We start from the raw sequence: 22,171 nt of genomic DNA on the forward strand, positions 1-22,171 counted from the left end.
CCCCCCCCCCCCCCCCCCCGCCACATGCAACCAGCACTTCCCACATCAGCCAGACCTGGAAAAGGGTGAGCCAAGGCGAGCTCATGCACCAGGCTCTGCCTGGACAAAGGCGCAGCAGGAGGACCCTGTGTGGCCTCCTGGCGTGGGGTCCCCTCCCCAAAGACCAGAATGTAGGCTGGCAAAGCTGACAAGGTTGGTCATCATGCCCCATCCAGACTGAGTCATGCTGGCAGGAAATGCCAAGATGCTATCGGGGGACAGGGCACAGGCGACACTGCTGATAAGAGGGGTGAGCAGGGAGGGATCATGGGACACACTTGGGCTTCTCTGTGGAAGAGGTCTCGGGCTCCAGCGGTAGGGGGAGGCCTGGGGGAGAAAGAGTGGGGAAGAAAGAGGCAGAGAGACACAGAAGAGAGAGCTGCAGAGAGAGACGGAGACTTCTAGAGAAGGGAGACAGAGGCTGAGACACAGAGAGTTAGAAAGAGACACAGACGCAGAGACAAAGGCACACATGGACCCAGAGAGACCTCAGACCCGCAAAGATGTCGAGCTGAGGGGCTGCCGTGCCCCGGGGGGGAGGCTTTAGTGGGAGGCCCTAGGCCCCAGGGTGAAGGGACAGAGGTGGGGGCTGGAGCTGGGGCTGGGATCCAGACTGTGTGTGTGTCCCAGGGCTGTGGTGTCTCTGTGTTTGTCTTGAGTGAGGGGGTGTATTCATATGTGTCCCTGTGTCTGTCTGGGGAGAAGGGGCGACTATATGTCGTGTGTCTCCACACCCCCAGAAACATGCCATGACCACCTCTGTTCACCTTCCCTGGCAGCTCTGCTCTGAGTCACTCAAGGAATTTAAGAATTGAAACAGGAAGCATTTGCTGGTGCTCCGTGGGAGGGACCACTGTGTTCCGGAGGACGCTAGAGGAAACAGTTTCTGCAGAGACAAGAACTGATGCTCACACACTCACTGAGTAAGATTTAGGTTCCACTAAACCTAAGTACTTACGATGTGCCAGGCCCTAGTCAGGATACTGCTTTCATGCTGGGGACTCAGTTTCCTCATCTGTGAAATGGGCCTAACGTTAGCACCTAACTCTTAGTTTCGCTATTAAGTGATTGAGCTCAGTTTTGTAAAGCTCTTTGAACACTGCCTGGCACAGCCTAAGGACTAGTAAGTGTCAGAAATCATCTCACTTAATCCTTAGAATTACAAGCACATCCATTAAAGTTTGGGTCAGTGGGAGCCCCTGAGAATCCTCCTCACATTGCTAGGGATTCGATGCTTGTCTTAAAGACCTGAATAAGTTGGATGTCCAGGTATGCCTGCACCAAAACGTCCCTTTTGGTCTAGTCTAGCTCAGTGGTTCTCAAACTTCAGGAAAATGAGTAGACTAGATCATGCTGGGTATAGAAATCTGAGCCAGCTCCTGTTCCTGTCACCAGAGACTTAGCAGTGAACAAAACACATGAGAATCCCTGCCCTAGGGGAGCTTCTGCTCAAGTGGGGAAAACATAATAAGTGAAGTTGATTTGTTTGCTCAACAAAGGTAAGTTATTATAATTGCTTATTATCCATCAAAAGCTTTCAATACACTTAACCATCTGCCTTCCAGAAAGATGGTACTAATTTATACTAGCAATGGACATGAGTACCCATTGCCTTGTATCCTCAAAAAATCTAATATTTTCAGATATCAGATATCTTTCTCAAATATAAGAATGGGGGAATTCTAGGGTGGTTAAACACTTTTGCATGTGAACCTTTCTTTTATAATTTCCCACTGACGTCTTCTGTGTATCCAAAATAGCATCCATGTTCTATGCATGTATCTCTCTATTCTTATTTATTTCTAACAACTCTTTCCATATGAAGGATGCCACTTTTGAACATGTTGGTGGCAAATAACTCCTGTTTTCAATAAAGATAGACTAGAATAACCCAATTTACCAACAGGGACCACCATGAGCCCTCATTTGCCAGATATCTTAGCAATGAATTCCTTATGAAATTTCACTGGATGGGGACAGAGGTCCAAGAAGTAGTAGCTATGAAGAGAGCACTCCTGAGGCAAAGCCTTTCTTAGCTAAGGATCCGTGTATCCATCTTCTGAGATAGACTCAGCACTCAGGGACTTTTCTAATGCATAAAATAGATCATGCCACTCCCTTGCTTCAAACCCTCCCATGGCTCCCCACTGCCTTTAGAAGAAAATCCAAATTCCTTTTTTCCATGCCCTTCTCAAAGCCAGTCCCACCCCTCCACCATATTTTCCTTTTTGCTTACCCGCAGGTAGAGAGACACCTGAGCCCTCCCATTAGTTCACTCCTGCCATGTTCCAGGGGCTCTGCCCCTGCCTTCTGGTGTGGCTTTGGGGAAGTGATTTCCCTCTCCGAGCACCAGCGTTCTCATCTGAGAAATGGGATAACAACAGTACCCATCTCATAGAACTGGCGACAGGTAAAGCAGGGAGGTACCGTCCATTTGTTTTCCCCAGTTTCTCCCTTGGGGGGACCTTGGCAAACAGCAGCTGTCCCAGCGACTCACTTTCTTGGTCATAAAATGAGAATACAAAAGTAAGTACTATGACGGGTCCAGCGAGAACAGACTCAGCCTTGAGGAGTCAAGGACTGAATTGGACCTGGTAGGGATTGTAGAGAACTCATGTCCCATCCACAGAGTGCCCACGGCTGCGGCTTAGAGACCTCTGATCCAAGGGGACAAAAGTAGGTAAGAAATCTCTTCTGCATCACAAGAGCATCTGTGATTCCAGATTTTGTGATGCCAAGTTCAGTGGACCCGCCGTGTGCGGTAGGGACAAGTTGGCTCACACTCGCCCTGTCTTCCCACTCCCTGTATTGGTGGGATGCAGGCCACTCCCATTCGTGCTCCCTCTGCCTCTGACCACCCACCCTTCCCACTTCCTGCTCCTTCTCTGAATTCCCTCAGAAGCTTCCCAACGCGCCTTTTCTCCTAAGACAGCCAGAAGTGATGTGTGCTGATTTCTTTTCTAAGCCCTGGCTCTTTGATTCTAGAATGTTCAGGGGGATATATCCTGAGGGTCTAGAGTGAGTGCCAGGCATTCCGAGATTCTGGGAGTCCATGATTTTGGCGATCCCACGACTCCGAGCCTCCCAGGTCCCGGAGCTCAGGGACTCTGAGCTTGTCACCGTCTGCCTGGGTCTTCCATAATTGCCCGTGACAGATAATATAGTGTCTTGAGGCAGAAACCATGATCCCTCTAATCCAGTGGCCCAGGCAGAGGGCTACCGCCCGCAGCCACCTGGCTTTCCTAACGGCTTAATGAGAAAGTCAGAATTAATTAGAACTGGCACCCAGCACTCAGTGGGCTCAGCGTGGCTGGCTCGGCCTCCCTATGCTAAAGCCCGGCATCCCCGGGCCTTGGTCTGACCTGTTAGAGACACCAGTGACTGTGATGCATGAGGCCTGACTTAGCCTGCTGAGGGGAGGGGGGGTGGCTGCGGCCATGGTGACCTGGTTCTGCAGGTAGAGCCAGCCTGTCCACCGGCCCTGGAAAGAGTGCACACCAGCTTGGGCCCTCATTATGCCACTTGCCCTCTCTGGGCCTTAGTTTCCCTCCTTTGTGCAATGAGCTCAGCCTCATACTTTGCTGTGGATTACGTGTAAATGGCTCAGCATTTGTGCTATCATCTATCCTTGGGCGCATGGACAGATTCCCAGAAGGGATACAGCCAGCTTATCATTTCAATAGCTGTTATCAGAAAGATGATGCCATTTCACACTCTGAACCCCGATGTGTGAGATTGCCCTTTTCCCAAAATAGGCCCCAGCAACATGGTGAATTATCCTTTTTCATCTCAAACAACCTGATAGATTTAGTTTTAAAAAAGGGTGTTTCTTGGTAGTTTTTCTTTTATAGCTCGTTTACTAGGAGTGAGAGTAAGTTCCTTTCATGTGCTTAGAAGACATTTGTATTTCCTGTTCAAGAACTATATGTCTTTTGCTGCGTTTTCTATTGGGTTGTTGGTCCTTATTGATCTCTGGAAGCTTTTTACATATTTAGGAAATCGGCGTTTTGTCTAGCATGTCTTGGAAAAGTTTTCCTAACTTTGTCTATTGACCCTCGTGTGTGTGTGTGTGTGTGTGTGTGTGTGTGTGTATGCAGGAATTTTATATTTGTATGCAGTTAATTACTAATCTTTTAATTAAAGGCTTTAGGGCTTAATGTCATGCTTCAACGCTCTGGGATTGCTATTTTGAACTCCCATGTTCTCTTCTAGTCATTTTATAGTTTCTCTCTTTCTCTCTCTCTCTCTCTTTTTTTTTTTTGGAAACCATTGTTAGGGGGTGGGGACCCATCTGAAATTTATTTTGCTTTTAGTCACTTTCTGGTTTTTTGAGAGAGCGTGCCAGCAGGGGTGGGGGATAGGGGCAGGGGGTGAGGGAAAGAGAGACTCTCCACGTCCAGCACGGAGCCTGACGCGGGGCATAATCTCACCACCCTGAGATCATGACCTGAGCTGAAATCATGAGTCCGATGTTTAACTGACTGAGCCACCCAGGCGCCTGGCTTTTAGTCACCTTTACAATCTGCATCTGAAGTCTGATGATTGTATGAGGGACATCAGCATGATTGCTGGAGGTGGGTGGCTAGTGTCTGGCTAGGGTTCTGGCTCTGCCATTTTTCACGGCGTATCCTTAGGGAAGTCACTTATCCTCTCTATGCCTCAGTTTACTCATCTGTAAAATGGGAGATAATAGCGTCATGTGAGAATTAAGGGAAGCTTTTATTATTATTTTTTTTACTCGAACACCCGGAACACCATCTGTCGCTTAGCAGGCGCCTTTTCTGTTTTGCTATTTTTGTTTTTATCTGCTTTTCTTTGAGGAGTCAAATTGCACTTCTCTGTGACTATTCTCTCAGCAGAGCCAATTAGTGAGAGACTACGCTTCAGGAACATTCTAGATGCTTCACCGGCAGCAGTGTATCCTCATAACAATCCCACTAAATGGATGGGGACCTCGAGGACAAGGGAGGGTAGGTTCCTTCCTCAGGAACTTTCAAGGGTCAGGGTCAGGGTCAGGATTGGAGTCCACTCTCTGTCTTGTTCTGGACTCAGCCTCCCTCCCTCCCTCCCTCCTCCCACCCTCCCGGCCACTGCTAAAGGACTTCCCAGTGGGCCCAGTGAAACTGGCTTCTAAGTCCAGACATAGAGTCATTGAGGTCAAGCCAGAATCCTGGATACCCAGAACTGGTCAGTCCTGTCCTGGCAGGTATGTCAGTGGGTAGGGACAGGCAGCAATCAGAGAAGGCTTCTGGGAAGAGGGTGCTTGGGTAAGCGTGACTGTAGAGACTAGCTGGGCCTGAGAAAGGGATTGCAAGGGTGGAAGAAGACAAGCAAGGAATTGGGGCTGGGTGATGCCCTGCTCACAGCCTCCTGTGGCTGCTAGTGGCTTTAAGTCTTGACTCCTGATTTTCCCTACTAGGCACACACTGAACTAATAGTTGGGCCTCCTTCCTGGGAGTGTTGAACTCCCACTCATCAGCCAGAGACCAAGCCCCAATGCCCACCCATCTGGGAAGCCATCCCCACCTACTGGCCTTTCTCAGCCTGGGATCTCCTACTTAAGCCTTGACCACATAGGGCTGGGAGTGTCTGTGTCCTGCTATCTGTCCCCATCTCCCCAACTAGAAAACCTTTGAGGGAGGGGCCCTAAGTTGGGATCTTTCTGGTGAGCAGCACTGCCCAGCCCAAGCCAGCCCAGACACACAGTAGGTGCTTGCTGAATGTGTCTTGAAGGAAATAAGGGAATAAATGAATAACAAATACAAACGTGGGTCACTTCCCTCCTCTGACCATAGCCTTCCAGGGCTCCCACATCCCTTGGGGTAAAAGCCCAAGTCCTCCTCCCCGCTCCAACCTGCCCTTTTAACCTCGCCGCCCTCCCTTCTCCCTCTCTCTCTCTCCCTCCCTCCCTCCCTCCGTTCCAGCCACAGGGCCTCCTCCCCGCCTTCCCCCAACAGGCCTGGCGGGGTCCTGCCCCAGGGCCTTTGCACTGGCGGTTCCCGGCTCCGCCTGCAGTACTCTCAACCAGGACCCTCTTCACAGCCGAGGCACTCCTGGTCCTTCACGACTCAATCCAAACGCCACCTCCTGAGAGAGACCTCCCTTGACCCTCATCTCGGTCTAAAATAGCCCGCCAATCTCTTCTCTTCCTCCTTTCCCTCCCTGGCCCTTCCCGCGATCCGAGGCACCGTGTCCGTACATATTTATCTCCATTGCGCGTCTCCTTTCTGTGCCTTTCGGCCGCAGGTCCCCCGGGCGCGTCCGTCCGCCCGGCGCGCGGGAGGCACCGCCACGTCTCGGCCGCAGCCCGGGGCCCGGCCAGCACGCCTGCGTCCCGCCTCGGGCTCCGCCTGCTTGCCGGGCGCCCAGGCGGGCGGGCGACACGCGAGGGCGTGCACGTCGGGCGGGCGGGCGGGCGCGGGGTCCGGGCCGGGGCCGGGGCGCCGCGCGGGCGCCATGGAGGGGCTGCGGCGGGGCCTGTCGCGCTGGAAGCGCTACCACATCAAGGTGCACCTGGCGGACGAGGCGCTGCTGCTGCCGCTCACCGTGCGGCCGCGGGACACGCTCAGCGACCTGCGCGCGCAGCTCGTGGGCCAGGGCGTGTGCTCCTGGAAGCGCACCTTCTACTACAACGCGCGGCGGCTGGACGACCACCAGACGGTGCGCGACGTGCGCCTGCAGGACGGCTCCGTGCTGCTGCTCGTCAGCGACCCCAGGTGGCGGGGCACGGGCACGGGCGGGCCGGGGGTCCTGGGGGGGAGGGGCGGGCGGGGTCCCGGGTGCGGAGGGGGGCAGAGCGGGGCGGGGGAGGCGGGAAGGGTTAGGGGCAGCGGCCCCTTGGAGGAGGCGGGAGGGCCCGGCTGGGGTCCGGGGTGGGGTCGGGGGGGGGTGGGGTGGGGAGTGGGGCCCGGCTGGGGTCCGGGATGGGGAGTGGGGCAGGGCTGGGGGGAGGCGGGAGGGCCCGGCGGGGGTCCGGGGCGGGTTCCAGGGTGGGGAGGGGGGCAGGGCCGGGGGCGGGGGGATGCAGGAGGGCGCGGCGGAATGGGGTGGGATGGGGACAGGAAGGTGGACTACGGGCCTCCACAGGGCCTGAGCTCCGGCTATTCTGGGAACCAGATGGGAGGAGACTGGAGACAGGCAGTGAGAGGCCTGGGGCGGCTGGGTACCCCCGATTCCTTTTCTTTTGCTCTGCCCCCTCTCTCTGACCTGCCCTGTCTTTCTTACTGTTCCTCTGTCTCAGTCCCTTCCTCTCTCAGTGGTGCTGGCCCTGTTTATTTCATTTCCGGTCATTGTTCCTGTCTCTGTATCTCTGTCCATGACTGTCTCTGCTGCTTCTCTCTGTGCGGCTCTCTGAGTCTCTCTGCCTTCTCCTCCCTTCTGTCTCCCTCACCAGTCCTGTCCTGATGCTCGTTCCCCACCCTCTGACCTGGCCATGTGGGGTTTCCAAAGAGGTCCCCTGGCCAAGGTGACGCATGAGCGGCATCTCTCTGCCCAAGGAGGTGTCTGCTGCAGAGAGCACATGGAGAGGCCTGGGGCAGCCCAGGGAAATGCTGCAGGCCACACGTGGTGAGCTGGACAGTGAGGTGGTACCGGCGGCCAGGGGAAGGACCTGAGCCAGGATGTGTAACCCTAGAGTTTATGGGGGTCACGCTCGCTGGGTTTGGCCTTCAGGTTTTAATCTGCCAAGCCTGGGGTGATGTTTTGAGAGCGGGAGCCTCAGATGCTGGTCCTGGAGGCTTGAGGTGGGGTAGGAGAGCTGCCTCCCCAGGCCCTCTGGAAGGAAGGTCTCTGGGTGGGATGATTTGGGAGTGGAGGGGTGAGAGTTGTCATTATTTTGTTTTTTTAAGATATATTTATTTATTCATTTGAGAGAGAGAGAGAGAGCCAGCGAGAACAGAGCAGGGGGCAGGGTCAGAGGGAGAGAGGGAAGCAGGCACCCCACTGAGCAGAGAGGCTGACATGGGCTCTAGTCCAGGACCCTGGGTTCATGACCTGAGCCGAAAGCAGATGCTTAACCGACTCAGCCACCCAGGCGCCTCGAGAGTTGTTTTTTTTTTTTTTTAAGCTTTATTCATTTATTTGAGAGAGAGAAAGCAGGGGATGGGGAGAGCAGAGGGAGAGGGAGAGAGAGTCCCAAGCATATTCCATGCTGATCGCAGAGCCCTGCATGGGGCTCGATCCCACAACCCTGAGATCACGACCAGAGCCAAAACCAAGAGTCTGACACTCAACGGACTATGCCACCTAGGCGCCCTGAGAGTTATTATTTTAAACAGGGTTGTAGCAACAGCTTCACTGATGAGGTGACAGTTTGAGTAAATTCCTAATGTAGGTGAGGGAGGGAACCAAGTGGATATGTGGGGGGAGAATGGTCTGGGCAGAGGGCACAGTCTGCGCAAAGGCCCTGGGGCAGGACCAGGCCTGATGTGTTAGAAGAGCAGTGAGGAGGCATGTGTGACTGAAGCAGACTGAGTGAGGGGGAAAGAGGAAAGAGAGGAGGGCGGGGAGGGGACAGGGCGGGTAGTGCGGGGCCTTGGGGGCCCATGATGAAGACTTGGGCTTTTACCCTGAGGGAGGTGGGAGCCCTGGAGGGCTGTGGGCAGAGAAAGGCAGGACAGGACTCAGGAGCTCACAGGCGCCCTCTGGTGGCCACTGTGGAGGACAGACTGTGGCGGGTGGAGGGCAGAAGCCTGGGGACCAGGGCAGAGTTCCAAGTAAGTGATGGCAGAGGCTGAACTAGGGCCAACTTGCTGTTCTTGCAGCTCTTTAGGCAGAGTTCTGCCTCAGGGCCTTTGCACTGGCTGTTCCATCTGCCTGGAATGGTTTCCACCTTGCTTCCTCCCTCCCTCAGCTCTGTTGGGCCTTTGTTCAGATAATATTACAGTGTAATCTTCCCTGACCACCCTCTTTAACATTGCATCCTGCTAACGCGCCCCACCCCTGCTTTATCTTTCTCCCCAGCACTTATCAGGAGCTGACTTCTTCATTTTTCATTAATTTTTTCACCTCATCTCCTCCCCTAGACTGTAAACCATATATGCGGGCATTTTTGTCCTCCTCCTCACTGCTGTCTTCCCAGTTCAGTGCCTGGCACATAGTAGGTCCTCAGTAAATATTTGTTCAATGTATTGTTCCTGGAGGTGAGGAGGGGCTGCTCAGAACACTTTCCTGGAGCTCTAGCAGTGCCTGGAAGTGGGGGAGGGTCTCAAGGCTGGAAGTGAGTCCTGGGCAGGTTCCGGAAGATGCAGTGGCCCGGCACTGAGCGGATCAGGCCTTGCGTGCCAAGGGGAGGGCTGCATTTGGCCTGCAACCTGTGTCTTTCTGTCCCCGTCCTTCAGGTAGTTGGAGGACATGGAGCTATGACCCAGGGGACTGGAGGAGCTGGCTGAAGGAGCAGGCTGGGGTTGGGGGCACCTTCCAGAGGCGCCTCCCAGGAGCCCTGACTTCACGCTGGGTAAGTCTCTAGAACTTTTTTTTTTTAGATTTTTTTATTTTTAAGTAATCTACACCCCACGTGGGGCTTGAACTCACAGCCCCAAGATCAAGAGTCACATGCTCTACCGACTGAGCCAGCCAGCCGCCCCTCAAGTCTCTAGTACTGCTAATGCAGAAGGGACCTTACAGATTGTAGAGACCACAGATGTGGAAGCTGAGGCCCAGACAGGAGAAGGGACTCACCGCTGTCAACTGTCACCCCTCTCCACACCATCATGATTTTTGCCCCTTGGGTAAGGACGTGGGCCTTACCTTCTCACTTACGTTTAGACTAACTTTTGTTGCCTCTAACTGACAGGAATGATGTTGCCCTGACTTGCTGTGTGACCTTGGGCAAATCACTCCCTCTCTGGTCTCTGTTACGCACTTTTTTTTTTTTTTTTAAGATTTTCTTTATTTATATGACAGAGGGAGGCAGCGAGAGAGGGAACACAAGCAACTGGGAGTGGGAGAGGGAGAAGCAGGCTTCCTGCCGAGCAGGGAGCCCCATGCCGGGCTCGATCCCAGAACGCCGGGATCACGACCTGAGCCGAAGGCAGAGACGCCCAAGGACTGAGCCACCCAGGCGCCCCCCTATTACCCACTTCTTACACAGAAAAGACTGGGCTTTGCTTGGCCGGTTTGGTTGAGTTGCATCTTTGCCTGCAATTCCTGAGACGGTCACCAGGTGGCTCCAAACAGCCAAGCTCGCGCCGCGGGTAGGGGCGGTGGGGGCAGGGCCAGCGGGAAGGAAGGGACGGCTGCCTGTGTCACTGTCCAAGTCAGGGATGTTAGGGAAAGGGAAAAAGAAAAGCTGGTGTTTCACCCTTCCCCGGGCCTGGCTTGAAACTGTTTTATTCCCTCTTTGCTGCCGTTGCAAGTTCTGGGCTCCTGGGGTGTTCAGTGAAGTACTGGCCTGACCTCCTGACCAGCGGCTGCCTGAGGCCTCGGATGCACCCGACGGAGCCCCGAGCATGTCGCTGCTCCGGCCGAGCCAGCAGCGGGGGAGCCTGTGTGACCCTGAGGCCACGGCTCTCCCACTTTGGGGCCTCGAGTGCCCAGTCTGCAGTGGGAACCAACGTGCCATCTTGGAAGGCTCCCGTGTGCAGCCGGGGATATGACACGAAGAGAGGCGCAGAGGGGAGAGGAGAGGAGCTTGGGGACATCATCCCTCCTACCTTGTACATTCTCTGGGTCACACCTGTGCCCAAGCTGTGCCCCCTGCCTGAAGCACCTTCTACACTCCTCTCTGCCACTTCAACTCACCTGGGATTCCAGCCTCCTCCACGAAGTCTTCTGGGATTCCCTCCTCACCAGCCAATGAGCACTTTGTCCTCTTTGGGGCCCCCACGAGCCCCCTCTACTGTGAACAGCCTTGGCTGGGCGGCAGGTGCAGCCAATTACTGATGAAATCTCCAATGAAGACAGGTGGAGACTGGAGGACCCCAGCCCTCCCCCAGCTCTCCAGCATCCCAAGTGCATGCCTCCGGCCCCAAACACTTCCCCATGGTGCGCCTGTGCCCACTCCCTTGGCGGTGTCCTCATCCCCTAAATCCCTCTGCCTTGTCCCCTACACGGGGTCTCCTGGTTGGGTCTGAAGGGCCCTGGGTAAGTGGGCGGGGCTGGGGGACCCGTATCCGTAGAGCCATGAGGCACAGGCGGTGATCATGGGGGCATTGCAGGCAGCGTGATGTGGGAATTCTGGGGACGAGACCTACTGGGTAGAACGCCGGGCTCCGGTTGGACCTCTGACCCGCGCTGCGTGCTGTCAGGACCTCTGCACAGACCCTGTGGGGGTTGGGGGAGGCGTGGGGCTGGCGCACTCCCTCGAGGGCAGTGTTCGCGGTCCAGGTGCTGGCGTGACGCAGGGCAGAGGCGCGGAAGCCTGGGAAGAAATAATGTTTTAATTAAGAGTGGTGTTGGCCGCAGGGCCGTGAGCGTGGACAGGTGGGTAGTCAATGGCAGCCGCGGGGAGAGCCACGCTCCCACTGGCCTTTGCTGTCGCGGGGATGGCGCCAGGCGCCCCGGGCGCTGCTCATTCGTTTTCCGAGCCCGAGCGCTGGAGGTTCGGTGTGGGTGACCTGGGTTTCACCTGCGCCTGCGACCCCTCCGGCGCCCAGTCCAAGACCAGGTACCTCGAGACCCCAGTGCCTGTTCCTTGGGGCTCCTCTTAGGGCAGGGCCTCCACTCCCTCTGTTGTGGTGGGTAAACTGAGGCCTCAGCTGTTTGCAAGGCACCCTTGGGGCCTGCAGGGGGGGAAGAGCCTAGACCCCTGCTCCTAGCTGGTTTGGCTCTATCATCACTTAGCCACAAACACATACCTGATATGTGTCTGGGGCGCCGCTGGGCAAGCTTGGGGGCCTGCCCCCTAGGGCCTGGCAGGAAAGTGGGGGCTCTTAGTGATCACCCAGCTCCATTCCTCTGCCCCCACTGCCTGCCGGAGTCTGCGTGGCTTCCTTCACGGGCTTTAACTCACTCTAGACTGATAACTGCCCCATGGTGGTAGCCAGGATTATGGCCCATTTTACAGATGGGATATCCAAGGTCATCTTTCTCTGGGCTGCTGCCGCAGCAGCCCCTGAATGGAAGGGTCCAGCCCGTACAGCGTCCTTGATGAAGAAGGGGAGGGTTTCCTGCTTCTCGACTGAGGGTGGGGGCAGCTTTTCAGCCCGTTTTGACATTTAACAAACACTATGCAAATTACATGCAAATTACCACCCATTTCTTAAGCCTCGACAGCCCAGGCGTGTACTGAAATTATAATGTTGGACCTGTCCATTGGTGTTTGCATGGAGGAGGAGTACAGAGCCTCTCCTTCCCCCTCCTCCCTTCCATTTCACTCCCTTCATCCTCCCCTCCCTCCCCACTTCCCTTCCTCCCTTCCTTCCCTTCTCCTCCGCCTTCCCTTTATTCCTTTTACTGCTTTTCTTCCTTCACGTGGTTCCTAGAAGGCCTCCCAGTCCCGAGGTGAATGCAAAACGTGACAAAAGTAGCTCCTAGTGTTCCCATTTCCCAGATGAGATGCAGGGAGGCACAAGTCTGGCCTGACATCCCAGGGCCACATGTAGAAAGTGATGTCCCCCACTGAGTGTCATCATGAACCAAAGTGGACAGAGCCTGTGACCCAAGAAGGAAGATGACAGTGGCTAGAGCAGTCAGGCCGTTGCGTAGGCTCCAGGCTGGGCAGGGCTTGGCAGAGCCCAGACGAATCATCCTGGAGGTTTTTGGCTTCAAGTGGTGGGCTGCCGCAAGCTTGGATCTGGAAAACTCTGGCCTTGATGGACTGCACTCCTCCAATCCTGCTTTCTCCTGCTACTCCCTCGACATGTTCTTTGAATTCTGGCCACTGCCAGTTTGCATGGTCTCTCTTTGGCAAACTCCTATTCATCCTTCAAAGCCCAGCTGCAATGCCCCCTTCTTCGTGCAGTCATTTCTGATCCTCCAAGAAGAGCCTCCACTTCCCTCTGGGCTTTGGTTACACTAGATCTCTCTTTGGTCCAGCCCCGGCCACTTGGGGGCTGCAGCATCACTGCCCACTCGGCTCAGTTCCAGCACCTACCTGGTTATGACACACCCCGTGTGGGCTCTGCGGTGCTCCCTGTGGGCCTCTGGGTCCTGCAGGCTCCGGCTCAGACCTGACGCAGGGAACTGGAAGGTGTGTTGGTCCTCCCTGCCTGATGACTCGAGCCTGGGGCCCCAGGGTCACATCACCGGGTCGGGACCAGGTATAGAAGGGCCATCTTTAAGTGCGTATGAATAAAAGATTAAGTGTTTCAAAACAAAATCAAGTTCAAGCTCCCGAACTTGGTCTCCTGTCTTCCCTTGCCCGGGTGAGCGCCTCTTTCCACGTGCAGGCTCTGCCCTCCGCAGGAACAACTTTCTCCTTGACTCCCAGTCTGGGTGACCCCAACCGGCTCCTCCCCTCTCTGGGCTGTGAAAATAGGGGAAACCTGCCCCCCACCCCCCGGGGGGCCTCTCAGGCTCCTGGCTCCGCCCCGGGAGCAAGTCTGGGCTGCAAGGAGTTTCGAGTGAGACCTGGCAGCCACCATCTCTTCCTGGGGCCCAAGGCGTCCTGGGGAGGGGCCACGTCCCGTCTCCCGCCTCTCAGCTGCCCACTTGGGTTGGTCTCCCAGAATCCTGGGTGTGAGGGGTGTTCCTGGGTGGCAGGTAGATCCAGGTGGTTCCCAGAGAGGGCATCTGTGGCTCAGCCAGAAACTACCAGCGCCCAGACTCCCTGAGTCCGTCCTTCTCTGCCTCACTCTCTCCCTCTGTGACTCCAAGCCGGGTCTTGGCATTCTCTGGCTCTGCTTGTTTGTTCCCTGAGCATTTATTGAGTGCCCTCTGTGTGCCTGGCACTGTGCTGGCTGCTGGAGATACCAAGACAGACCCTGCTCCAGCTCCCACAGACAGTGAGACAGGTTGTTCACTGCATCAAAGCACCCCGATGACGGGGGAGAGGGCCCCAGGAAGTGGAAACTTTCACAAAGGTCAAGACACCCCCCCTTTGACCCTCATGAGGCTGGAGAGTCAGCAGAAGACGCATGATGCTGCAGGATGAGAGGCTGCTCCTGGGATCCCGGCGATCCCTCCCCTGGGCTAGGCCCCCAGTCCTCCACTACATGACCTTGGCGGATCCTTGTCCTTCTGTGGGCCTCACTTTTCCTACCTGTCCAAGGAAGCAGGGGTGTCGGGTGGCTGGGCCAGGAGCTGCTCTCATGGTACAGGCTATTTTTTGGCAGAGAAATCCTGACTCATTCCCGCACTCAAATGGGTTTGAAAAAATCCTCCAAGGGGAAAAGAGTTGTAAGAAGAAACGAAACAAAATTCACAGAGTCAACTGCCCAGCCTGCCATCTGACTCACCTGCGGTGGAAGCAGCCTCACTGCCATCCCCCAGACCATTAGGGAACCTTGCCTCTTTCTTCCCCTGATGGCCCCTGGTGCCCACTGAAGGCTGCTGGCCTTCCCATGAGGGCTCCAGGTCTGGCTCTGAGGGCTCCTGACTTGCCACTGACCTCACACTAGTGCTCTGAGCTGCAGACCCACTCAACCTCTTGCTGAGTCCCACATGGGAGAAATGTTTCCTGGCCTCAGGGCCTTTGCATGTGCTGTTTCTCTGTATGCAGCACCCTCTCCCATCCTCACCTTTCATCTTCTGATTTGTATGTTCGATGTCACTTCCTTGAGGAGGACCTAAACAAGTCATGTCCCCCCGGTTTTGCATTCTCACATCATCCTGTTCTTTTCCTTTGTAGCATTAATTATTTATATTATTACTTATTCAGTGTGTATTTTTCCCAGTAGCCTGTGGGCACTGTGAAGGCTGGGATGGGTCTCATCTGGTCACTGCTGGATTGCACAACATTTAATAAACCAGTGTAAGGGAGTGGGGAGCCAGGAACACCCTCACTCTCCAAGCTCAGTGAGGGACCCTGCCCCAGCTGCTGTCACCACTGTGTCCGGCTCTAGGAGGCCAAGGGGCACAGAGGCTTGGAATTAGGATTCCATGCACTCCAGCTCCTGCCACTGTGATAAATGGGGAAAATTCAGAATTAATTATTGACTGCCCCGCTGAGCTGGCCTGATCTGGACAGATAGTGTCCTCGCCGCCACGTCTGCTCAACATTTCTCAAGAGTTTCCAAGAGGTTGAGAGGCAGCTGGCTGAGGGGCGGGGTGGGGAGAGGCCCAGAAGTCACTGGAGCCAGATGGCCCTGGGTGCAAAGCCTGCCTCTGCTGGGCTTTTTTGGGCAACTCACTTTCCTTCTCTGAACCTCCATTTTTCTCATTTGGAAAAAAGGGGGGGGGGAAATCCTCATCTGTTGGATGAATTTATTGAAGGAATCACTTTGAATTAACAGAGGGTGGTCCACAGTAATCATAGAATAAATGCTGTCGAATCTGGCAGTTGCCTCTGGAGGCCTAATTCTTCCCCCCGACCCGGCAGAATAAAATGGGGTCAGTGTGGAAGGCTGACTCCTTACCCACAGGTGCCTCTGTCTCCCTTAGCCGGTGAGCGATGGCAGATGGCAAACATAGGTCTGAGTTGTAAGAACTGCTCCAAGACAAAAACCACAAAGGAGCAACTGTCTGAACTACTACTTCCTTTTCCTTTAGATTTCCCGAGGGCCAGACCCCACTGCCAGGGCACTGCACCCCCTGGTGGGCAGTGAGTGAGAAGTTAAATTCCCAGTGCTGTCTGGTAGAAAGATCATGGAAACCACATATATAATTTAAAACTTTCTGGTAGCCACAAGAAAAAAAGTAAAAAGAAACAGGTGAAATTAATTTTATTTTTTATTTTTTTAAAAGATTTTATTTATTTGAGAGAGAGAAAGAGAGCACACAAGCAGGAGGAGCAGCAGAGGGAGAGAGAGAAGCAGGCTGTCCGCTGAGCAGGGAGCCCCACGCAGGGCTCGATTCCAGGACCCTGAGATCATGACTTGAGTTGAAGGCAGACGCTTCACCAACTGAGCCACCCAGGCGCCCCATTTTTAATATGTTTTATTTAACTCAGTACAGCCAAAATATAATTTTAACATGCAATCAATATAAAAAAAAAACCTGTTAAGGAGCTATCTTAACATTCTTTTTTTTCATACCAAGCTTTTTTTTTTTTTTTTTTAATATTTATGTGAGAGAGAAAGAGGGACAGGTAGGGGGGAAGGGTCAGAGGGAGAAGGAGAGAATCTCAAGCAGACTCCCACTGAGCTCAGAGCCTTATGTGGGGCTTGATCTCAAGACCCCAGATCATGACCTGAGCGGAAATCAAGAGTCAGATGCTTAACTGACTCAGCCACCCGGGCGCCCCATCATACCGAGTCTTTAGACCTTGATGTGTTTTTATACTTGCAGATCATCTCGGTTTGAACTAGTCACATTTTAAATGCCAGAGGCTCGCAGGTTGGACAGTACAGAATCGGGTACGTGGCTCTATCACCCGCGTGGACCCGCGCACTCCCCTCTGCTCTGCGTCCCCCTCTCCTACCCGACAGTCTCCCTTCCCCGCAGCAGCCACTAGAGGGCGGCCGTGAGCACCCGAGTCCGGTCCCCTTCCTCCTCGGCCCACACCTCCTTTGTTCTGGTTGCCCTTGGGGGCAGGTCTTGCGGGAGACCCCCGGGGGGGGGCACAGGGAGGATTTGGGCTTTTACCCCACGGGAGGTGGAGCCCTGGAAGGCTGTCAAGGGTTCAAATACTGCCTCTGCCTTTTCTTGGCCTTGCGACCTGAGGCCAATGACTTGCCCTTCTGGGCCTCAGTTTCCCATCTGTAAAATCAGTCCAGTCCAGTAGTAGACCATCCTCTGACAGCGGTGAGGTTCAAATGAGCTCCTGGCCTCACGATGCTTACGTAGGAGTTCCTGCCTCCCGGCAGCAGTCATGCCCGGGATTGGGGGAGGGGGGCGGCAAGAGAGGCACCAGTCTCTGCACAAAACCCAGGAGGTGCCACCAAACTCAGCCATGTGAATAAATACTATTTTTTTAAAAGAATTATTTATTTGTCTTAGAGAGAGAGAGCATGAGTGGGAGGGGCCGGGGGGGAGAGAGAATCTCAAGCAGACTGAGCGCACGGAGCCCGCCCGCCCGCGCGTAGGGCTCGATCCCAAGACCCTGGGATCATGACCTGAGCCACAACCAACAGTCGGAAGCCTAACCAACTGCACCACCCAGGCACCCTGGATGAACACTATTTTAATACACATTTAAAAAATAAAATGAATGCAAGGGCGCCTGGGTGGGTTAAGCGCCTGCCTTTGGCTCAGGCAGCTCATGATCTCGGGGTCCTGGGATCCAGCCCGCCATGAGCTCCCTGCTCAGCGGGGAGTCTGCTTCTCCCCCTCCCTCTGCCCCCACCCCCACTCATGCACGCTCAGTCTCTCTCTCAAATACATAAATTAAAAAATACAATAAATGCAAAAGCATCTACAATGAACAAAGTATCAAAGTGTGAAATATCAACAGGCTCTGACCCTGCACTGGCTCCACCCGGCCTCACTGGCCTCACCCTATCTGGGTTACTGCTGCACCTGGGAGGCCTTTCCTCTGCACAGCCTCCCCTCCCGGCAGTAAAAGCTTCTGATTAAACCTTAATTCTCCATGATTAAGCCCAGGGATCTGGGGGCCCAGCAGCCCTGCAGGAGGGAGGCCCTGGCAAGGGGCAGGCCAGGCTGGGCCTCCCTGGGGGAGAGGGAAGACCGGGAGGGAGGCTGCTGAGTGGCTGAAGCGGAAGCTGGAACTTAATGAGCCCCTCAGGATTAATTACGGGCCCAGGAGCAGGCTGAGAAATCTATTAGCCAAGTAGTTCCCGACTTGAGGCTTCCCTCATTCGCTTTGTCACTTTTTCTCTAAAACTCCTCCTCATCCTTTCCCAACAAAATAGATTTATTTTAAAAACGCACCTTTATATCCAACCATGGAAGCACAGATATATATATTTTTGAGTGAAGTAGATGGTAAGTATAAATTTGGGAGGATATACATTGAAATGAATATATAACTGTGAAAAAATGATCTGCGTGGTCCTGTTTGGATCCATAGTAACAACAGCCGCCTTGTGAGTACTTGAGTATGTGCTGAGTGTTTACACACTTCTCTTCACTCATCTCTTCCCCCCTATAGCTCTGGGGGAGCAAGCTGTTATTACCCCCACTTTCAAGTGCTTATCTGACTCTAGGATCTGTGTTCTTGAGCCCCACTGTCTACATCAGGGCGGGTTCTGACTTGAGAGCTTGTCCTGCAAAGCCCAGGAGAGCTGCTCTACCCAGGCGAGCCACTTTGGGTTCCAGATGAGACCAGAATTTGTGATTTTATTTTATTTTATTTTATTTTTTTGCTTTCTGCCTCCATGCATCTGCCGTCGCCATTTTCTCCGCCAGGAATGGCTTTCCTTCCCGTGTGTGACTCCTCCCTGGTCTTCAAAACTCAGGGTCCATGTCTTCAGGAGGCTTTCTTTGTGAACCCCACACTGAGGCTTTACCCACTCCACCGTGGGGCACCCCGTCTTCTTCCACCCAGCCTGACCAGTTGGGCTGGGGGTCTCTGGCTGGTTCTGGCTTCCCCAGCCTGGGATCCCCTCCCGGGCTGGGTCTCCACTAGCCTGGCCCAGGGCAGGTAGGATATCAGTAATGGGGGGGCACTCATGGGCCCTTGGGCTCTGCCGGGGAGCTAGAGGAGCCATGAGGGAGGAAAACATCCTTCTGGTCTGCAAACGGATGGCTGATTCTATATCGGTTTTGCTCAGGGAGGGTAGGAGCTGTCCTCAAACTCGTACTGGCTGCCGAGGCTGTGGGGGCGGGGGCAGAGGGGCTCCTGCTCCCCCTTCTCCCACCTTCCAAGCACTATTATCTTTCCATTTTACAGGCGAGGAAACAGGACGGGAAAGAACGAGTGATCTGTTTGAGTCACACGCCAGGGATGGGGCACAGGGCCTGAGGCTAAACTCTGACACTTGTGTCATGAACCGCGCCCTCCTGGGTCCACTGCCCCTCCCCATTGCGTAGACGGGGACACTGAGGCACTGAGAGGCAAGCCGGCCTCGCTGAGGTCGCATGGCTCGTCGTGGGGGTGGAGCTGGGGACAGTCCCGCAGTCAGAGGGGGTGGTGGATCTGGAAGGAAGGTGGAAGGGCGAGGTTAGGGCAGGGCTGGGGAGCGAGTCCACTGGGGGGCCCGAGGCCCCGCCCCCTTCCCGGTCCCTCCCGCGTCTCCACCTGCCTCTCCCGCCTGTTGCTGGTCAGCGGGCTGGTGGGGGTCAAGGGAATGAATTTAACTGGTGCAGGGCGGGCAAGGTGAGCCCAGAGTGAGGGCCCGCCAAGCCCCCAGGCTTTCTCGGGCCGCCGGAGGCCCACAGAGCAGGTGGGAAGCCTTAGTCCTCCCGCTCTCTCAGCCCCGCTCCTCGATCTCGCCGCACCCCCGCCCTGGCACCTCTCCGTCCCCACCCGGAGCTCTGTCCTGGGGAGCTTCGCCTGCTCACAGAAGTCACAACGGTGGAAACTCGGGCGTGTCAGCCGGCAACCGGAGCGACCGGTTCCCACGAAGATGCCATGCGATCGGCAGCTTTCCTGAGCCAGGGCTGCCAGACCCCTTCAGCTGCGTCTGCTGAGCCTTCCGCCTTCTCGAAGCCCAAGGGCCAAGGCTGCTCCCGTGCCTGGCGAACCCCCAGGACACACACACACACTCACGTGGGCACACGCGTGCACCTACCGAGGATGTGCAGATGCCATGCCTACCCCGCGTGCTGTTCCCCCCCCCCCAGCCCCACACATCAGCCCCACCCTCTGCCTGCTGCCTGGGAACAATTATAGTGTCAGAGAGGATGCTGCCACCCCTAGACGGCCAGCCTCATGTTTAATTCATCTCCGGGCTAATTATAGCCAGGCTGGGGGAGGGGCATGGTAACCTCGGCATCCCCTCCCCCGCCCTCCCTGCTGCCAGGGTGATTGGGGAACTGTGGGGGTCCGGGGCTATGTGACCCCCTCTTCCCCGAGCCCTAGGCAGGGGAGCCAGCCCTGCAGCCCCTCCTCCCCGGGAGCATCCCTGGAGGCAGCTCTAATGGCAGAAACCCCAGCTCAGGGCCAGGCAGGGTGGGGGGAAAGAGGACGACCACTGTGGGGCAGCATCGGGATGCTCCCGTCCCTCCCTCCCTCACTTCCACCGTCGGGGATTGATAAAAATACCTCGGGTAAGCAGGCTATTACTGTCTTACGGGTGGGCACACCAAAGCTCGAGGTCCCACGGCAGAGGGCTGGGGAATGATCCCCAACACTTAGGACTGAACGATGTTCCGAGCTGTTTGCAGCAGCTGGCTCTCTGAAGATGTGAGCCACCTGGACCGCCACCATCCTTGAGTGCTCACTATGGGCCAGCACAGTTCTGAGCGACTCTCATGATTACCACCAGGCCAAGATTAGGGTAAGACAAAACTTAAGCAGGTGCCAACGAGCCCAGTCAGCAAGAGAAATACTATTTTAAGTCATATTTTCAAAAATTCAAACCAATGCAAAAAAGAGTCCACGCGGAACAAAATATCCAACTGTTAAGGGCAGGCACATAGGTCCCTGCATTGGTGGGACTTGTATGAACGTTCTGATGGTCCCCACAGCCCTGCGAGGTGGGAGTGTGATGTCAACACCCCACGCTATAGATGGGGAAATGGGGGAGGAGCCAGGCGGGGGTATGTTCTTGCCCAATCTCCCCCCTGCCTGCCCTCCCCACCTCTTGGCCCAGGTGGGGCTTTGCTCGTCCTTCCCCAGCCTGGACCCCTCCATCCTGGCTTCCAGCTCATCCCCATCAACTTTCCTGAGTTACACTGCCTGAGAGGACTGTGGGTACCAGCTGCTGGGGATGCCCGTGTGCCATGGACCCATGGCCCCCACCATAGCTTTCAGATATCAGCAGCTGGCAACTCCCTGCTCCTGGCCGGCCTCGATGCCCCCATTTGTCCCCTGGGGGAGTGAAGCCTCTTGCTTCTGGTTTCCCATAAAGCAAGTTGGGGGGTACAAACCAGGTCCCCACCTGCCTCGGGGCCACCATTCGTGAGGCCTTCCTTAGTGGATAAACACAAACCCTCCAAATCCCACTTTAAATATACACGAGGGCCAGGGGGTTAGTGCTCAGAGTCCGTAGCCAGTTGGCCTGGGTTCAATCCCAACTCCACCACCTGCAAGTTGTGTGACTTCAGGCAGACCATGTAACCTCTCTGTAGTAAAGCCCGCCGCGGTAAAATGCCTTCGGATTCAATGAGTAAAATTAATGCACGGAAAGCTGAGGGCCATGCCCTGCATACAGTAGGTGCTCAATGAGTAGCTGAAGTCACCGGGGCCAGGCTCTGGGCTCGCCCCGAGCTCCCGGCACCCCCGGTCCCTGCAGTCCTAGGAGGTGGACCCGTTGCAAAGACAAGAAGCCGAGGCTCCAAGCAGGGTGGGGACGAGGCGGAGGTCGCAGGCCAGGAGCGGGGCCGGGACGGCGCGGGAACAGGGCGGCGGCGCGGAGGGCGCGCGGCGCCCCGCCCGGCGGTGGCAGCGCGGCCCGGAACCGGGACCGCGTTTGCGGCGGCGCCGAGCGTTTCCATGGCAGCCTGGCGGGAGCCGGCCGGAGCTATTAGGCGTCCCGAGGAGCTGCTGCTAAAAATAGCAGCGCCGCACCGGGCTCATTAGCTGCCGGGCTTTTGGCTGCCAGGTACCCCCTCCCCGCCCGCCTCCCGCTCGCGCCCGGGCGCAGCCAGGCCGCAGGGGGATGCGGCGGGGACGCACAGCCCCGTCCCGGGCCCTCGCCCGCCCGCACCGGACTCCGGGACTGGCCCCCACCCCCGCCCTCCTCCCGGCCATCGGCCGCAAAGGCAAATCTGACCTCGCTGCCCCCGTCCTTAATCCTCCCTTGGCTCCCCATTGCCCTCAGCTCCCATTACCTCCCCGACTTCACACCCTCCACCCCCACCCCCCAGCTGTGGATGCCTCTCAGGGGCTCCCACTCACGGCACCCACCTCTGCGTCTTGGCTCCTGCTGTTCCCTCCATCTGAGTCCCGCTGCCTGCTCCCCTTCGCTTTCCCGCTTCCTCGCACCGCCCCCCCCTCAGCTTGTGCACCACCTCCTCCGGGAAGCCCGAGGCCCAGCCCCGCTCAGGGGCCTCTTCCGGGCGCCTCAGCACAGCTTCGAGCTCTTAGGGG

At 55.9% G+C, this 22,171-nt stretch overlaps 2 long non-coding RNA genes across 2 annotated transcripts; one reads left to right on the plus strand and one right to left on the minus strand.

Moving 5' to 3' along the window:
* The first annotated feature begins 8,252 nt into the window (after nt 1-8,252).
* LOC103681696 lies at nt 8,253-13,301 on the plus strand. Its single transcript, XR_573320.1, has 2 exons — nt 8,253-9,493; nt 10,395-13,301. It is a non-coding gene; the product is annotated as an uncharacterized LOC103681696 (long non-coding RNA).
* Nucleotides 13,302-18,306: 5,005 nt separating this feature from the next.
* Nucleotides 18,307-22,141, minus strand: LOC121102567. The gene is made up of 2 exons (XR_005834661.1): nt 21,989-22,141; nt 18,307-19,114 (listed from the first exon to the last, which is right to left on the minus strand). It is a non-coding gene; the product is annotated as an uncharacterized LOC121102567 (long non-coding RNA).
* Between the last annotated feature and the right edge of the window lie 30 nt (nt 22,142-22,171).

The sequence above is a fragment of the Ursus maritimus genome, unplaced genomic scaffold (genome assembly GCF_017311325.1).
Source record: "Ursus maritimus isolate PB19 unplaced genomic scaffold, ASM1731132v1 scaffold_14, whole genome shotgun sequence".
In the NCBI taxonomy this organism is placed as follows: Eukaryota; Metazoa; Chordata; class Mammalia; order Carnivora; family Ursidae; genus Ursus; species Ursus maritimus.